Source organism: Tasmannia lanceolata, unplaced genomic scaffold (genome assembly GCF_043159265.1).
Source record: "Tasmannia lanceolata isolate RefF3 unplaced genomic scaffold, GAP_Taslan_0.1 ptg000024l, whole genome shotgun sequence".
Classification (NCBI taxonomy): domain Eukaryota; kingdom Viridiplantae; phylum Streptophyta; class Magnoliopsida; order Canellales; family Winteraceae; genus Tasmannia; species Tasmannia lanceolata.
Genome location: NW_027518701.1, coordinates 8,749,698 through 8,768,039, shown reverse-complemented (window position 1 = coordinate 8,768,039; position 18,342 = coordinate 8,749,698). Strand labels below are relative to the sequence as shown.

Below are 18,342 nucleotides of genomic sequence, written 5' to 3'. Positions count from 1 at the left end.
TACTTCATCAATTAAAGTTAGTGTTACCAATCCCAAATCAGATTAGATGTAAGGCTTTAAGTGGTTCAGTGGTGGTTGAGATCCAATATACAATTAGGAATTCTAAGCCACTGATGTAGTTATTCATCTCAAGACTTTTCTCGTGTTTGCAATTTGCTGTTGGGTTCTTGACTGCAGTCCTGTTGTGCCTCTAGTCTGTACAATGACTACAGAAAATAGAGCTTTCTTTAAATAAACAGCCCTATAAAGCTGTACTTTGTTAGTACAATTATGTAAACAGTATGATGCATTATAAACAGATATCCCTCTGAAACTTGTGTAGAATTGTACAATTTCTGTTATATGGCACTATAACAGAACAACAGAGAAACACAAGCTAGTTCAGTAGTGTAACGACCCGATTTCCATGACCGGATCGCTACAAACAAACACCTGCCAAAATACCCATTATTTTTTTTTAAAAACCATATATGAAAATTAAATAGCCATCGCTCTTATTCCATTTCCAAAATGTCTCCTTACAATAACTTTAACTTAAAACCAATTTACTCAATTAAGTAAAGTCTCGAACTAGCCAATTTAAAATAAATTCAAAGGGGTTGACGAAGGGCATCGTCTTCCTTAATTATTTGCTCCCATCATCCTACGCTCCTAGACGTCCTCGTGCGCAAACGCACCCTCATTAGAATTCTCTAATCTTGGGGAGAAAAATAAGGTCAACAGGATGATAGAAACTGAACCAGTATAAGAATTCAATTTAAAACAACATATCAAGATCCATATTATAGATAAGACAATTGAAATTTTTTTCAAAATAATGGTTTACCAAAATCTTCTACAATTGAATAGAAAAATCATTTAGGGTGAACAAATGTAATATAAGTAGCAAAGCTAGTTCAGTAGAGTTTAGAGCGATATGCATAAAAAAATATAATGTAATGTTTATTGAGCAAATATAAGTAGCAAAGCTAGTTCAGTAGAGTTTAGAGCAATATGCATAAAAAAAATATAATGTAATGTATATTGAGCAAATATAAGTAGCATTGGGATGAGGGGCAACGACTATGAATGAATACCAAAACGGGCACAACAATATGAGAGAATGGGATATTTTGGTAAGTTAAGAAAATTACAAGGGCGACCCTTGGAATTTTAAAGTGGGATCTGCTGCACGCACCTAGAGTGCCTTGGCAGAGAAAATCAGCATGCGATGTATGTATGTATGCTCAAGGAAAAAAGAATTTAGGCTTGCAAATATATATATATATATATATATATATATATATATATATATATATATATATATATATATGTGCATTCTTTGAAAAAGTGTTGCATCCAGGAATTGAGAAGAAGACAAAATCAACACAAGAAGTTCCCTCTTCTGGGGGGAAATCCTCTTAATACTACAATACAGATAAAATTACACAGAAAGACAATTGCTCCGTTTCATATCTAATACATACCCATGTAACAATGCCAAATTCAGTTACAAAACCTACCTTGTAACTGTCTTCCACTACTTAAACATGCTAGCCACAAAACACACAAAATAAACAGGGAATAACTAAAACAACAATAACTGAAATGAAGTGTTTGGCTTATGGAACGTATCATTCCCTTCCCCTTGAAGCTGAACCTTGTCCTCAAGGTTCGAAATCAGGAAATCTTTCTTTGAGCTGATGCCATGTCTCCCAGGTAGCATCTTCAGGAGGTCTATTAGCCCATTGCACAAGCACCTGTGTAACAGCTCGGTTATTCCTCTTCACCATTTTTCGTTCCAGCACTGCTATTGGTTCCTGCTTGATCTCACTCTCTTCATTTATTAATGGCAAAGCTGTTTGAGATTGGGCATTTTGTCCTAGTTTACGTTTCAAACAAGAAACGTGGAAGACAGGGTGAATACGAGAACCCTCTGGGAATCCACAACAGGTCCCAATCGTTGTAAAATTCTGTAGGGACCATAAAATTTAGGAGCTAACTTCATATTTGCTCTCACAGCAACTGTGGACTGCTTGTATGGTTGCAAGCGCAAGTAAACAACCGAAACAGAAATAGGGAAATGGCACTTAGAACCTATGAAGAATTTAGAATTTCTGTGGAACTAAACCCATGAAAGAATTACTCGACCCACCAAACAGAATCATCAAGTTAAAAATAAACAACAATTTACTCACAGAAATAAATAAGGTCATAAGTTTTGACCCTATGATGAATTTTTTTTTTTTCAAAGAAAACATGACTCGTATAAATATAAATTTCATAGAAAGAATTGTCTGAACATCAAAAGAAAAAAAAAAAGACAGACCCAACATACAGATTCAAGTCAAAATAAACAATGTACTCACAGAAATCAAGACAATTAATTTATCAAGGATAATTGCCTAGGTTCTCCATTGGTGGGATGAAAAATACCTTGATGATAAGTCAATAAATTGTACAAAAGAAATGTAATTTCTAAGTTCTGGCCTTAATCGTTGTACTTTCAGGAAGTGAAACAAAGTAGTGTAATCCCCTATAGCATATTAATATATCTATATGCTCTGAAAACACACATCAGACTTCCACCCTTATCTATGCCATTGGAAGGAGAAATCAAACAAACCCATGTAAAAAGCACCAAAAGAAAAACTAACAAAGCATAGAATCAATTAAGTATACGTATAACAACCACAATAATCTGTGACAACCTCTAAACAGGGCTCATGTGTACCTTGAAAAACTACATCAGCAGAACAGTTATATTTAAGTTCTTTTTTCTTTTCTTTTTTTACTTTGCATACACTAAACGGGGCCAAACATACAATGTCTTAAATCCTAGGACACAACGGAATTCACGCTTGAGAAAGTCCTAAAACCAGAGCATTATTTGTCATTGCTCAATACATTTTGACTGATGAACATCTTGCCAGATAATGATGATTATCATACTAAGAGTTTCTTCAGTCTCTGTAATTGAAGTCAAGAAAAATTGTTATTATTCCCTTGATTTTCAGCGTCTATATTTATATGAGATTCGATCAAGCAGATATTACCAATTCTATAACAAATTTGATTTCCAGTGTCTATATTTAAATGAGAGACCATTAAGAACACCAAGTCCATATATTTTTCACCATATATATAGAGGGAGAGAATAACGCACCATGACCTACGTCTAACTGAACAAAAATGGGGAAACGATACGAAGAAGATATAAATGAATCGTCCGAAAAAAGAAGAATAAATCTAGATACATATATGGAGCGAATAAAGAGAGGAGAAAATCTAAATCCAATGAGGAAGTGAATAAAGAGAGGAAGAGATCATGATGGAGAAACCTTATTTGTTCAGCCCGGCTAGGTCTAAGGACTTATGTGTCGAAAAATCTAGTGATCGGCAGAGAGAGAGGCCAGGCCATGCGGTCTACAGTAAGTTTTGTTTAGGGTTTTGCAACTTGCATATTGATTAGAAGAAAGAGGGCAAAGCCAACGCCCAGCCACACCTCTTGCCGGATTTCATGCCTGAAACGGGATACTCAAAAGACTGACTATACTCAAAAGGCCATTTTGTCTTATATAGAGGGAGGAGAAAAGAGGGAAGACAAAGGAGGGCACTAACAATGGATGTGGGATAAAGATAAGGAGCGAGACGAGAGAAATCGAGAAAGAGCTAGGGTTTCATGGGTATTGTGGAGAGAGAGGGTTCTCCGGGACAGATGGAAGAGAGATAAGGACACGTCTTCTGTTAAGTCGGACAGGGCCTAAAAAATCTTTAAAAAATCTCTGCCAAATGATAAATCATATTAACTTGAAGTGAAAGCTATTGAAAGGGCAAAAATACCCTAAGAAAGGACGATTTTACCAATATAGGTAAATATCTAGGAGGGTGCTAAACGGTAAATATGACAATACTCAATGTGTTAAATCCAGAGAGTTTTCAAATAATTCAAAATATTCTTTCCTTTTCTCTTCTGCTATACATATAGCAGAAGAGAAGAGGAAAGAATAGGACGATGAAAAAAAAAGATGGACACGATGAATAAAATATAATTTTTTCCTAAAATTTTGGACAGAAATGCAGGAAACAGAAATTTCGACCGAAATTCTTGAAATTTAGGTAAAATAAAGTTCCACTTCCAGTATTGGCCGTTTCGGTGTCGGTCCCAACCAAAACCCGAAATTTCAGATTTCGGTCGAAATCTAAAACCATGGTGCATGAAGAAGGTCAAAATATTAGTTTCGTGTATCTCATGTCATGTGTGTGTGTGTGTGTGTGTGTGTGTTGGGTTGGTGGCGGGCAATAATGGAACATAACCCACTCGATGCTTAAGTGAGCTTTAATTTGATTTAGGCCTTTACATGATAGGAACTTTTGAGGCATGAACAAGCATTTCTATTATTACTTTCTAGAGCTAGTGCTAGGTATAAAGTACCTAGTTCAGAAAATAATTGCAGGGTACATACTGATCCCTCCAACACAATCTGTCAAAATAAAGCATTTGTTGATAATTTATATCAACCAAGTAATCATTCTACCTGTAGGCAGTGTCTAGCAAGAAAACAGCTTCATATAATGTAGACATTTATATGTTTCTATGGCTGCTACTGAGACCAGTAAAAGACATTAAAGAAAAAACCACTTCCAACTTTAGTGACGTAACACAGCATATAACTACAGAGAACAAAGTAAAAAAAAAAAACAACTCTGGAGATGGTTCAAACAAAGTACCTTCAAAGAGAAAGAGAATTTATTGTTGTCACAACTTAAAATCTTGAAGAGCTCATAAGTTGCTCTAGGAGCGAGTCCTGGATTGCTTTCTGACCCATATATTGTGAATGTCTTGCCCGAACCAGTTTGCCCGTATGCAAATATGCACACATTATATCCATCAACAGCTGACCCTGAACTAGATACTGCACAATATTTACAAGAAAAGCAATCTTCAGTTCAAAAGCGATTCAACATCATCTGTATTTTCAACACTCCCGCATTCTGAAGTCGTGCCAAGATCTGGACTAGAATCAAAGGCCCGGCGACTCCGGGTGTTGTTGGCCGGCCCTATCTTTCTCCGCTTTGGTAGCGGAGTCTCAAATACCTTGGCATCGTTCTTTTCTGCCCCAATCTCTACTAGATCTTTCTTCTCATCACAATCGTCCGATGTTGGATATGGTAAAGCCGATGAAGATAAGGGCATGTCTTTCTTCAAAGTAGAGGCGATCGGGAGCTCCATTTGTGGTGCCGTGAAAGGGTTTTTCTGGGGTGTTAGAATTTTTGGGACTAAAAGAAATCGGACATGAGATGAAGGAGATGCCGACATGAAGGAGATGAAGGGAGCTACAACGAACTGCAAAAATCAACAGAGGAACCCACCTGGTCTTTTGTCGTCTCTGATCCCACATGATGAACCCTATTTGAGACAATTGTCGGTGCTCAGAAGCGGTTCTCTTCTCCGACCCATTCCTCTGTTGTGGGAACACGAAATGGGAGCTACAAAGAACCACGGTTAAGAAGATTTCTCTCACGCCGGAGATCACGTTCTGCTCCGATCCCACCTCCAATTTCTTTTAGTCCCAAAAATTCCATCACCCCAGAAAAAAATCCTTTCACGGCACCACAAATGGAGCTCTCGATCGCCACTTCTTTGAAGAAAGACATGCCCTTATCTTCGTCGGCTTTACCAAATCCAACATCGGGCGACTGTGATAAGAAGAAAGATCTCGTAGAGATTGGGGCAGAAAAGAACGATGCCAAGGTATTTGAGACTCCGCTACCAAAGCAGAGAAAGATAGGAATCTTGTTGGCCGACCCGGCCAACAACACCCGGAGTCGCCGGGCCTTTGATGCTAGTCCAGATCTTGGGACGACTTCATAATGCAAGAGTGGTGAAAATACAGATGATGTTGAATTGCTTTTTTATGAAAAGATGAAGAGGAAGAACAAGTTCGATCACAAGGTTGGATGTCAGATTTTTGTTATGTTTTTTATGTGCCTTCAGTTTGCTTTGTATTCTTCCGTTTATATGGTTTTAATTAATTTTATAGGGGAAATGTGAGAAAATGACTCAGCACATAAAGAAACTTAGGGTTTGTATCAAAAGGTTTCAAAAAACATTGAAATCTGCAGAGATAAGGGAATCTGAAATTTGTAATTTCCTTTTTCTGCCTTTCTAAGTTTGAAATCATTGTCAAATTTGATGATGTTAATGTTCTTCTTTGCTTTGTATTTGTTCAGTGGCACAAATGACAAAAAAGGAAGAAGAACTAAATGATTTGAATGAAGAGCTCAAGAAGAAAATAGAAGAGGTATTGGATGGTTTCTATATGGTGATTTATTTTAATTTGAATGCTATTACTAACTTGACTTGTCAAATATCTGGAGTTTTTGTTTATCTATGCATTGTGCAATTATCTTGATTTGAACTATTCTCCACTTGGTACACGTAGGGTGCATTTATGCTGATATCATTTTTGGTTGTTTAAAAATACAGATAGAAGTTCTTGAAAGAAATTCTGAACAAGAGCGCAAAGCACTTGAAAAGAAACTTGAAGGGGCTACAGAAGAGAAAGATGTAGCATTCATATTTCCATTGTTAAAGGTTAACCTTCTGGTTTTGGGATCAAATGTTTAAATTTTTCTTTAACATCACAAAGCTTGTCATGTCAATAGATTTTTGTTTCTATGAATTAATATAAAAAAAACCTAAAACCTTTCTGGCCTCGCAAATGCCTCAACAGGACTTTGATGGAAAGAATGAACAAACTGCTGCCATTTTGAACAAGCAAGGTGCACGGTTGGTCGAGCTAGAAGCTCTCTACATGGAAGAACAAGTCCTTAGGATGCGATATTTCAATACAATCGAAGGTTGGCATTTACGGTATAAGTTTCTTCATATATGTGTTATTGTTTATCATTCTACATTTGTACGCCATACTTATGTACATCATAGCTATTTTCCTATGGCTTACCCAATGCACGTGATTTACGGGTGATTGCGTGCATCCATAGGGATTAGTCCTGCCCTAAATGGGGTAGGGATGCCCTATGTCATTAAAAAAAGCTATTTTTCCTATTTTTGTCAGGACAGAGTACTTATGTTTGTTATCTTCATTCTCACCTTTAACATATTTGAGCCACATTTGTGCCGATATTAAGGGCAAAATCAGACTTTATTGTCGCTTGCGGCCTCTTAGTGGAAAAGAGATTGCACACAAGGAAAGGAATATTCTTACAAGTATTGATGAGTTTACTGTCGAACATCCTTGGAAGGATGATAAGCCAAAGCAACACCTCTATGATCATGTTTTTTACAGTGGTGCCTCTCAGGAAGATGTTTTTGAGGATACAAAGGTAAGACCTATTGAGGTTCAAGAATTCACTGACATCAGCGTAGTATCCTTCCCATTTCAAAATTTTGCCAGGCCTTCTTGTTCACTGCTATTGATTGTAACTAAACTAATTTTGAACTGAAGAATGTTTTTCTTGTAAATATTGTGTATTATCTAGTTCAGTCAGCTGTTGATGGATATAATGTGTGCATATTTGCATACGGGCAAACTGGTTCGGGCAAGACATTCACAATTTATGGGTCAGAAAGCAATCCACGACTCGCTCCTAGAGCAACTTATGAGCTCTTCAAGATTTCAAGGCGTGACACAATAAATTCTCTTTCTCTTTGAAGGTACTTTGTTTAAATCATCTGCAGAGGTTTTTTTTTTTTTAAACTTTGTTCTCTATAGGTATATGCTGTGTTACGTCACTGTGGACCCCGATCCGAGAGAGGTGGGGAACGAGGCCCAAGAAAGTCTCTACATCATCCACGTGAATGAGAGCTCTACTAAGGAACTCTCGAAATAATGCCCTTCACAGCATGAGTGGCGATGTAAAGTGAGATACCTCTCGATTCGGGGACTAGCCCGGATTCGAGACGTACCTTAAACAAAGAAGAGTCGTCATCCAAGGAAGTTAGCCATGGATCCCATACTATGCTCTGTTGCAATGGATAACCAGAGATACAAAAGGTTCGTGCCTGGTTACGAATTTGGAAGGTCCGAAGAGCACCTCATCCGCCCAAGTGCAAGCAGCTGGTCTCTTATGCCATTTATTTATTGATTTTAAAGAGTTTTTGGTGAAAATCATGTGAAATGGGAATATATATCTCCGAGAAGACGTCTATCTAATCATGCATGTCTCGGAGATGAATAATAAACACACACAAAAGAAATAAAAGAAATATCACCTAAGAATAGCTAGGTTATGAATGTCATGCCTAATTGGTGTCTAAGTTATGATGGGCAAACACATGCATGCTACAGCTAAAAGTATAAAGTCTGCACAGGATGAGAAATCTAAAACTAGCAGTTAATCATAAAATGAATTAAGAATACAGTAAATGAAATAATAAACTAAATCACAGGAAGTAGGTAAGTGCTGCTGCTAAGCATGTAAGTAAACAAGAAAGCAGGATAAAGCTACAGCTAAGCATGTGAGTAAAACAAATAAGGAGATAAATGCTACAGCTAAGCATGTAAGTAAAACAAGAAATGAACACACACTATAATGATCCCATGCAAAAATCATCATCAATATACAAACACAAACATTAAAGTGCTAACAACAGACCCTAAGACTCTAATGCTTAAGCCCGAGTCTTTAGATGATCTGATGTTCATCCAAAGAAGCCTGCGTATCCCCGCCTCTTACAGGAATCAAGGCAACGTAGTTCTTCGCCCTATTCTAAGCTATGATGCCTAACCAATCTAGAACTGCTATCCTATACTCGACCTAGAAGACTTGACCTGTTCTTAAAGCTTCTTTTGCGATTATCTAGATTCAAGTGAATTGTGGATTTTTAGGACTCCATATATGCCCTAACTACATACAAATTAACCTAGTCTAATGCAGGTGGGTCCTACATCCTATGTATAACTAGGCTGTGTCCCTAGGGAAAATAATGGGTTCACTAGCGCATCCTAGTCTAGTCATCAATCGGCGATGTGGATCGCCAACTGACCGGACAGAGGCGTAACATACTCCTAGCTAGGACAGACTCCTAACTTTAGAACAAACACAATCAGGAGAGACTCCTAACTCTAGGACACCCCAAACATCTAGGACAAACACCTAACTCTAGAACAAACACAATCAGGACAGACTCCTAACTCTAAGACACCCCAAACATCTAGGACAGACTCCTAACTCTAGGGGAAGATCTTTTTGAAAATGTTTTGAAGAATTTTTATATTTTTGGAAGGTTTAAAATGTTTATTTTTGAAGGTTTGACTGAACTTGGGATAAGGATCCCAAGCTGCCTACGTACCCTATGGAAAGGGATCAAGCCAACGTAGTTCAAAAAAGACTTTCCTAACTACTCCTAATGACTCAAGATTTCTGAGATTTTTGAATTTTTCAGATGTTTTTAATGTGATTTTGATGTTTTTGACTCAAGATGACAGAATCCTATCAAATCAACTTAAACTCTTACAGTATAAATATAATCATGAGATTAGACTACTGTATGACTTTCATGGATTTTTATGATGATTTGATGCCCATTTAAATTCACACAAAAATCAAATGAAACCAAAGAATTACTTAAAAAGCAAACCTAATGGTATCCTAAAATCAAATGAAAAATTCCAGTAGATATATAATAGATTATGTAATTTATTACCAAAATTTCAAAACTTAAAACTTAAATCTCCTCCATAAAATTGGTTTTTAAATATAAGAGATCAATTTGTTTCCTAGGCGTTAAAACCCGTTTATTAAAATAAATTGTAAAACCTTATCAAATCTTTGCAAAATTAATTGAAAATATTTCTCTAACATTCCAGTAACGAAATTTACTGGTTTGTAAAGAAAAATTTTGAAAATATATTAATTTAATAAGAAAAAGAATTATGGCATGTAAAACGGGGAAGCGATTAGAAAACAGTAAAAACCATATTTGTTTTAAAATATTTTTCAATGAAAACTTCCATTTATTATTAGGCTTTAATTCTGGAAAGTTTCATCAATTTTAAAAATGATTTGGTATTTATTAAAAATAGCCAAAATTTAAAATAATTAATAATCCGATTAAATAAACTCCAAAAAATATGAAAATATTTGGGTGATCTAAAAACCTTGTAAAACTACTGGAAACAAACTTTCACTAAATTTGGACATGATTTGATATACTTTTGCCTCCATTCATCAAGAAATAACCCTTTTCGGGGTTATTCTTTGAAAAATAGAATGAAAAATAAAACGGCTGAACCGGGGTTGGAAATTAAGTTTGTAGTAGTTTTGTATTTTATATAAAACCCAGAAAATATCAGCTTTTAAAAAGAACCATGTTTTCAAACACTTGCTTTGATAATCTAATTTAAATCCATATTGAATAAAAACAAAAGAAAACCATTTTTAAATGGAGAAAAATTAATTTTTGGATCAAATTTTGGATTTTGAAAACTCATAATCTATATTATAACATACTGGAATTTCAAAGAAAAACTCGTTGATTTGATCCATCAAAATTAAAACCTTAGCATGTTTTTTCTACTTCACAAAGACGAGGAATCCTTACCATTGATCGCGATCCTTGTCTCTAGGGTTGGTAATCCAAGATATACGCTTTGTCCAACCCTTTTATACGCTAAAAAAGGTAGAAAGAACACTCCAATAATTCTTGATTGTGTGATGCCTTGGAGAAGAACACTTGAGAGAGAGATCACACTTAAAGAGAGGAAAAAAAAATTTCTTCGGAGGAGAGAGAAAAATGACGAATTTGGATTTTCCCCCTCTTTCTAGGATTGTTTGCTTTGGTTTTTATACAAAAAAAGCTAGGGTTAAGAGAAAAATAGTAATTTTCAATGTGAGAGCTCCATTTTTGGCTTGTTTCCAATTTTCCCCTCTTGCTTTCTTTCTTTCTTGTTTCCAAATTGGCTTTGATTCCAATCTTAATTTCTTGTCAATCAATACATGCTATTCTCATTCCACCTTGCTTCTTTGGAAGAAAACATTTTTAAGCAATCATTCCTCTTTTCCTTCTTTCCTTCTTTTCATTTTTTATTCTTTTTATTTTTCTTTTAATAAATATGATGTCACCATTGTGACATCATCAAGGTTGGGTGCTCAACTCATGTGGGTCAACCATATGGGCCGCCTACCATGGTGGTTGACCCATATGGGTGAACCCATATGAGCTCCATCTTTGCGGGCTTTAGCCCAATGGGCCATTTCACACGGGTTTCGGGTTTTTCCGTAAAAAATCAATAAAATCTTTCTAAATTCAACATTCTATATATGGACCCAACCCATTTGAAATTTATGATGCATCCCTCACACATGATCGGACCATCTTTTTTGGGAAACAACTTTTCGGACCAAAATTCCCCTATTTGACTGTTAGACATCCAAATGCGACCAAAATACCCTCAGATTGGTTCACCCCTAAAGGGAAAAATTAACAATGAAAAGTCTTTGTGGTCAAACTTCAAAATAGAAACTTTTAAAATTGGGTCCTTTCGGTGAGCAATATTAAACAGGATCATTTGGTATCCCCTGAAAATACCCAAAATGCCCTCAACACTTAGAATTTCCAAATTAAGCGAAACTCCTGAGAAATTCTAAATTTAGCAGGTTTTCCAAAATTCAGGAAATCATTCATAATCTCTCAGACATATTTCGAGGATCAAAAGAATTACACAGGAAAAGACCAAATTACCCCGAGGTGCTAGAATTTGGCGAGACTAGGGGAAACCTTGAGAAATTCTAAAAATAGCAGATTTTTAAAAATTTATGAACGGACTCAAGATTTCTTAGACACAACTTAGGGACTAAATATGATATGTTTGGAAGTGTCTAAAATAACCCCGAAGTGCAAGACTAAGAGAAAATCTTGAGAGATCTAAATTTAGCAGGTTTCCCAAATCTTACGAAATTACTCCTAATCCATCAGCCGTACCCTCGAGATGGTTTTGGACATATCAGAAATGATTGAAATATCCATAAGATGATGAAAATATGGAAGCCCCATGAGTTTCTAAAAATAGCAGCTTTTTCAAAATTTCTAAAATCACTCAAGATTTCTCAAATATAACTCGGGGGTCAAATGAGACACATCGGGAATGACCAAAATACCCCTGCAGTTCAAAATAGGCAAAAATGAGAGAAACCCTGAAAATTATTAAAATAGCAGGTTTTTTTTCATTTGCTTACTTGAACTTTCATCTTCTTGAGGCCAAAGGAACCTCCTAGAGACCTTCAGGATCGCGAATCAACTTCAAAACTCCCATAATGAAATGAAATCTACCCTAAAATGCATGGATGCCTAATCTAATGCTGAATACGGATTCAATACTCGATGATACTACCGAATCTTTTGCTTTTTAAAGCGTAGCAAAATGGGGGTGTCTACAGGTGTGTACCAAAAATCAACCCTATAGGATCATCCAAACCCAATCAAAGTTGGAGGGGAAAATGGACAAACATTGTTTCTGTCCATTTTTTCCCTCCACAAATGGCAGGGTTAGGATGATCCTAAAGGGCTGATTTTTGGTACACACCCTATCCATGGAAGGGCCTTCCAAATGAATGCTTTGGATCCCCCAAAAAATGTGGCCCTACTATGGTTTGTGCAGCCATGCACAAATAGCTTATCTGTGCAGCTGCACATACTTCATTTCCTCATATATATATATATATATATATATATATATATATATATATATAGGGATCTATAGGGATTTGCTAGTATCCATCGTAGAAGGCATTTCGCTGATGGTCTGTTGCATCTGATAGCCACCACAGAGGCTCACTTTTCAGCAGATTTGTCTTCATTCCCCTTGAGGTGGATGCTATCAGATGCAACAAACCATCTGCGAAATGCCTTTTGTGATGGACGCTAGTAAATCCCATAAGGTTTTTACACGTCCATTTTTGCCTCTACAAATCGTAGGGTTGGGATGATCCTATGGAGCTGATTTTTTGGGCACAACCTATCTATGTGAGGGCCCCTCAAATGAATGGTTTGCATCACCCAAACAATGTGGGGCCCACTGAATTTTAAACATGACTGTGTAGCTAAGTTAGCTACACGAGTGTGTAGCTAAGTTAGCTACACGAGTGTGTAGCTACACTTTTCTCTCTCTCTCTCTATATATATATATATATAGAGAGAGAGAGAGAGAGAATAGTGTTTCTGAGCTAGAGCTCAGATAAGAAATAGGTGTGGGCCCACATTGTTGGGGGATCCAAATCATTCATTTGGTAGCCCCTATCATGGATAGGGTGTCCACAAAAAATCAGCTCCATTGGATCATCCTAACCCTTCCATCTGTGGAGGGAAAATGAGCATATTTGTGGAGAAACAGGTCCATTTTTCCCTCCACAAATGAAAAGGTTAGGATGATCCTATGGACCTAATTTTTGGTGCACACCCTATTGTGGACCCCGATCTGAGGATGATGAGGGAACGAATCCCTACATCCTCTAGATCTCCACATAAAAGAGAGCTCTACCAAGGAACTCTCGAAACGGTGCCACCCTCATAGCATAGCATGAGTGGTGATATAAAAGAAAGAGATACCTCTTGATCCGGAGCCAAGGCTCGAAACCAAGACGCACCTAAAATAACTCATAGGCGCCATCCATGGATAGGCCATGGAACCCCAAAACAAATCTTCTGTGCAATGGATAACCAGAAATATATATGGGCTCGTGCCTGATTACGAATGGGGAAGGTCCGAAGAGCACCCCCAATTCGTCTGAGTGCAAGCACTTGGTCTCTTATGCCATTTATTATTAAATCCAAAGAGTTTGGGGCAAAATCATGTCAAATGAGAACAAATATCCCTGAGTGAACGTCTACCTAATCATGCATGACTCGGGGATGAAGTAATAACCACATACAAAATAAAATAAAAGATGAGTCACCTAAGCACAGCTAGGTTATGAGTGACATACCTAACTAGTGTCTAAGTTCTGATGGGCAAACACATGCATGCTACAGCTAAAGATATAAAGTTTGAACATGAAAGTAAGAAAACATAACAAAACACGCAACAAAGATAACACAACAAGTCCTAAGACTCTAAACGATTTGACCCGAGTCCTTGGATGGTCTGATGTTCATCCAAAGAAGCCTACATATCCCCGCCTCCATAAGAATCAGAGTCACGTAGTTCTTCGCACCTATTCTAAACTATGATGCCTAAGACATCTAGAGCTCTATCCTAGACTCAATCTAAAAGAACGGACTAGTTATTAAAGCTTCTTGTGCGATTATTTAAATTCCAGTGAATTGTAGATTTTAGGACACCTTATATGCCCTAACTAGATGCAGGTTAGCCCTAAGCTAATGCAGGTGGTTCCTACAACCTATGTATAACTAGGCTGTGTTTCCTAAGGAAAACAAATGGCGGACTAGCGCATCCTATTCTAGTCATCAGTCGGCGATGTGGATCGCCAGCTGACCGGACGGAGGCGTTCCTATAACTCTAGGACAAAGGACAAACCCCTAACTCTAAAACAAGCACACAACAAACAAACAATCAAACAACCTATAAAAAAGAAACCCCTAACTCTAGAACTCTCTATCTAGGTGAAAAACCTAACTCTAGAGGAAGATCTTTTTTAAAACAAGGTTTTAAAGATTTTTAAAAGATTTTCAAAGTCTATTTACAAAGTTTGGCTGGACTTGGGATATGGATCCCAAGCTGCACTACGTACCTCGTGAAAGAGGATCAAGCCAACGTAGTTCGAAACGAACTCTCCTAATTATGCTCCTAAAACTCAACCTTTGATTTTTTTAAGGTTTTTGATGTTTTCAAATATTTTTGATGTTTTAAATTTTTCATGTTTTTGGATTTTAAAATTCTTCAATGCTTTGGGACCTTTAAATGCTTTCAATGTTTTTAGATCTTAAAATGTTTTCAATATTAAAGGGAACCTGCAAGCACAACCACAAACTAGGGCAAAGCCCTAAATCTAAAGGGGAAACCCCGAACAAGCAATTAATGTCTCAAAGAGACGACCCACAACGAGTAAACTAGTGTCCCAAGAACAGAGAAAACGATTTAAAAATCCCAAGCAAGCAATGCTCCAATAAGACTACGCAAGTCTTAAACAAAGAAGAATGATCACGACTCTAAAGGAGAAACTCCTAACTAAAACACTGAAGAAAGGGATACAACTTAAAGAGGTACCCTATAAATGAGGCATAAACATGCCTCCTATAGGTACACTATCTGCCAAAATCAAGGTAACTTTTCTGAGGGTAGGCTCTAAATTAGGCTTGTTTTCAAAGGAGAATTACCTAGCGAGACAAATCATGTCTCCTAAAATGGAGGGCTCTAGATAACTCTTTCATTGCCTTAACAATGAAAAAGGGCTACTAATAACTTGAGGATATCTAAAAGACTAAACAAGTATACTAAATAAAAGAGGGGAGTACTACTAGGACCAAGCAAGTCCCCTAATGATGGGCTTGGGTTGACACCTTCATTGCCCTATGAATTACCTTAGAAGATAATACCAATCGAACTAGAGCATTCACACTAATAATTGTATTACTACTTATCTTAACAATCGTGGAGCACCGAGATTATTTTCAATAAAATAAATAAATAAATGAAACTTTCCCAAACATGCGCATACCTAATTAACTATAAATATGCTTGAATAACTCAAATATATGGAAATTCTTTATATAATGAAATCAACTTCTCAAAACTGATTGTGAATATGATATTGTGAATTCTTCAGTCTAGGTGATAAATATCATGCCTAATTTTAAAATTAGCATACATCCCAAAATATTACAACTAATTGTTCCATGAGGAACATACAGGTTAAACCACTCATTTGCAAAATACTATTATAAAAGCTTCCTTTCACCATGAAAATAATAGGTCTAATGAGGAAACAACATGTAAGTCATATCAGACCTATTACTTGGAACTTAATGATTGAAATGTCCATCATCTCAAGCAAAATTACTCAGAGATTCACTTATAGCACAAGAAGTAATGTATATATATATATATATATATTATGATCAATTTAAACAGTTAACAATACTCTTAAGCATGCACCAATGAAGACTCAAATTCTAAAAGCGTCATTTAAGTAAGAAAATTTTACTCTACTACTTAAACTGAAATTAAGGGCTTTTGCAAGTCCATTTCAAAAGATAGACCCTACTATACCATGGTTGGGATATTATGCAGCCAAAAGTCATAAAGGAAGTAATAGTAAAGGATCAATCCCATATCTTGTACTTGTCTAAACGTTCATTTAAAAAGCTTAAAGACTAAAGTCATAAATAAAAATGGAACCCATATAAACAATCAAGCCCTGTACACCATCCCAACCTTTCACATTTATGACCAACCATGATTGTGAAATACATGAATAACAATAAAACAACAATAATGTGATCAAAAGAAAACTCAACAAAATTCATGTTATTGATCATTTCAGATCACATCGAGTAATCAGGCTAAACAAACTATACATCATACTATGACTTTTTACTGAAGAAATACAATAGAAATTTCATATAAAAAACCATTAATGTACTATTTACAGAAAAAATATAAAACTAAAATACGCTTTCATACAGTATTAGGATTTGAAGGCAAACTTACTTAATGAAATTTTTTTATCATACTAATATATTGTTTGGAAACATGAACCCAAACAAATTTTATTCAATTACCATCGCTATGGTAATTAAATAAATTCAACTCAACAACTTCGGTGATGTGGGCAAAATCAAATGAATTAAAACCAGCCCTAGAGCCAACTAAACTTTATAACATAAGCAACACTTGAGTACCTCGAAAAGAAAAAAATAATAATAATATCCAAGCTATACACTCGGACATATAGAAAAAAAAAAACTGATTATTTTCTTCATCAACAGAGAACTCAAATTAGACAATATTTGTCAGATCAGCACCATAAAGAAAACAATTGATACAAAAAGAAAACAGTTGATACAAATCATAATAATATCTCTAAAATTAGTAAAAATAAGATCCTTTAATTTTTCTCTCAAGATAATCACATCAATACGTTTATCATTTGTAACGAATACTTTAAAAGCAAAAACAATTTCTTTTTTAGTAGAGATGCAAACCTTATCTGCTGATGAATAACCAAAACTTGAGAAAACTTGCCAAAGAACAATGAAAATCACTGGAACTTCAAATCCATAGTAGAAATAGCTTGATCAAATCAGAATCTATGGCAAAATAGTCGGATCTAAAGCTAAAAGTTAGCTCCTGTGAGAAAGTAACAGCGATTGGATTGAATTTGAATAGAAAGCTAGGGATTCATATTTAGATCTGTGCATTTAAGCTAAAAGAAAACAAATATGGAATTTGAGAGGAAGCTAGGGTTTATAGAAGAGGAATTGAGAAATCAAGGGTTTGATGACGTATATCTAGGGTTTCAAGAGATTAGAATCAATTAAAAGACAAATGCAATGGTACTAAAGCCAACTAAAGAAGAAAAAGAAGTAATTTGGGAAGAGGAACAACGCTGGCCGGAATTTTTGACCGAGATCCGGCATGATTCGTCGGAGAAGAAATGGTAAATGATCGGAAATAATGCTATTTGCAATGAGATTCTCCACAAAATCCTAATTTTCCCCTCTTTTCCTCTCTCTAAAAGAAGAACAAACCCTAGCTTCTAAGAGAAGATCCCCAAAAATGAAGGCTCGAATTGCTATTTATAGAAAACTTACCTAATGTTTTAGCCCTATAAGTTACTTGGACGCCCCCTTTTGAGTATATTTGACCTTGTTTTGGATAAATGTGGTGGTCCACAAGAAGAATTTTTAATGAAAATAAAAGACAAATTCGCGCCCCTTTAGTTGTCTGGGACAACCTTCTTACTGCAAAATATGCTAACTGGACAACCCCCAAACAAGATAAACTACCCCTTTCTGCAACACTATATATGCACTATCTCATGAACTTCACTCGTTCGCTAAGCGAACCTCAACAAATTTTTACAAAATTTTAAAGGGACATATTAGGGATCCTAACCTACCCTATGGCATAACATGGGACACTAATTCTATTATTTGAAAGGGTTTTTAGTTAAACCACCTAATTGGGGTTCGGTCAAAATGGGGTGTCTCCATGATATGGCCTTTTAAATGAATGCTTTGGATACCCCAAAAAATATGGGCCCACGTGAGTTTTTGACGCTCGAGCTCAGAAACACTTTCCTCACACACACACACACACACACACACACACACACACACACACATTCGGTTTAAGGGTATATGTGTGTGTGTGTTTCCTTTACAAATTGTGAAGGAAATCCTCTACACACACACACACACACACACACACACACACA

General features: G+C 36.1%; 1 long non-coding RNA gene across 1 annotated transcript; it reads right to left on the bottom strand.

Annotated features, from left to right (window-relative positions):
- Nucleotides 1-1,364: 1,364 nt before the first annotated feature.
- Nucleotides 1,365-17,652, bottom strand: LOC143857388 (uncharacterized). Its single transcript, XR_013238648.1, has 2 exons — nucleotides 17,108-17,652; nucleotides 1,365-2,104 (listed from the first exon to the last, which is right to left on the bottom strand). It is a non-coding gene; the product is annotated as an uncharacterized LOC143857388 (long non-coding RNA).
- Nucleotides 17,653-18,342: the final 690 nt, after the last annotated feature.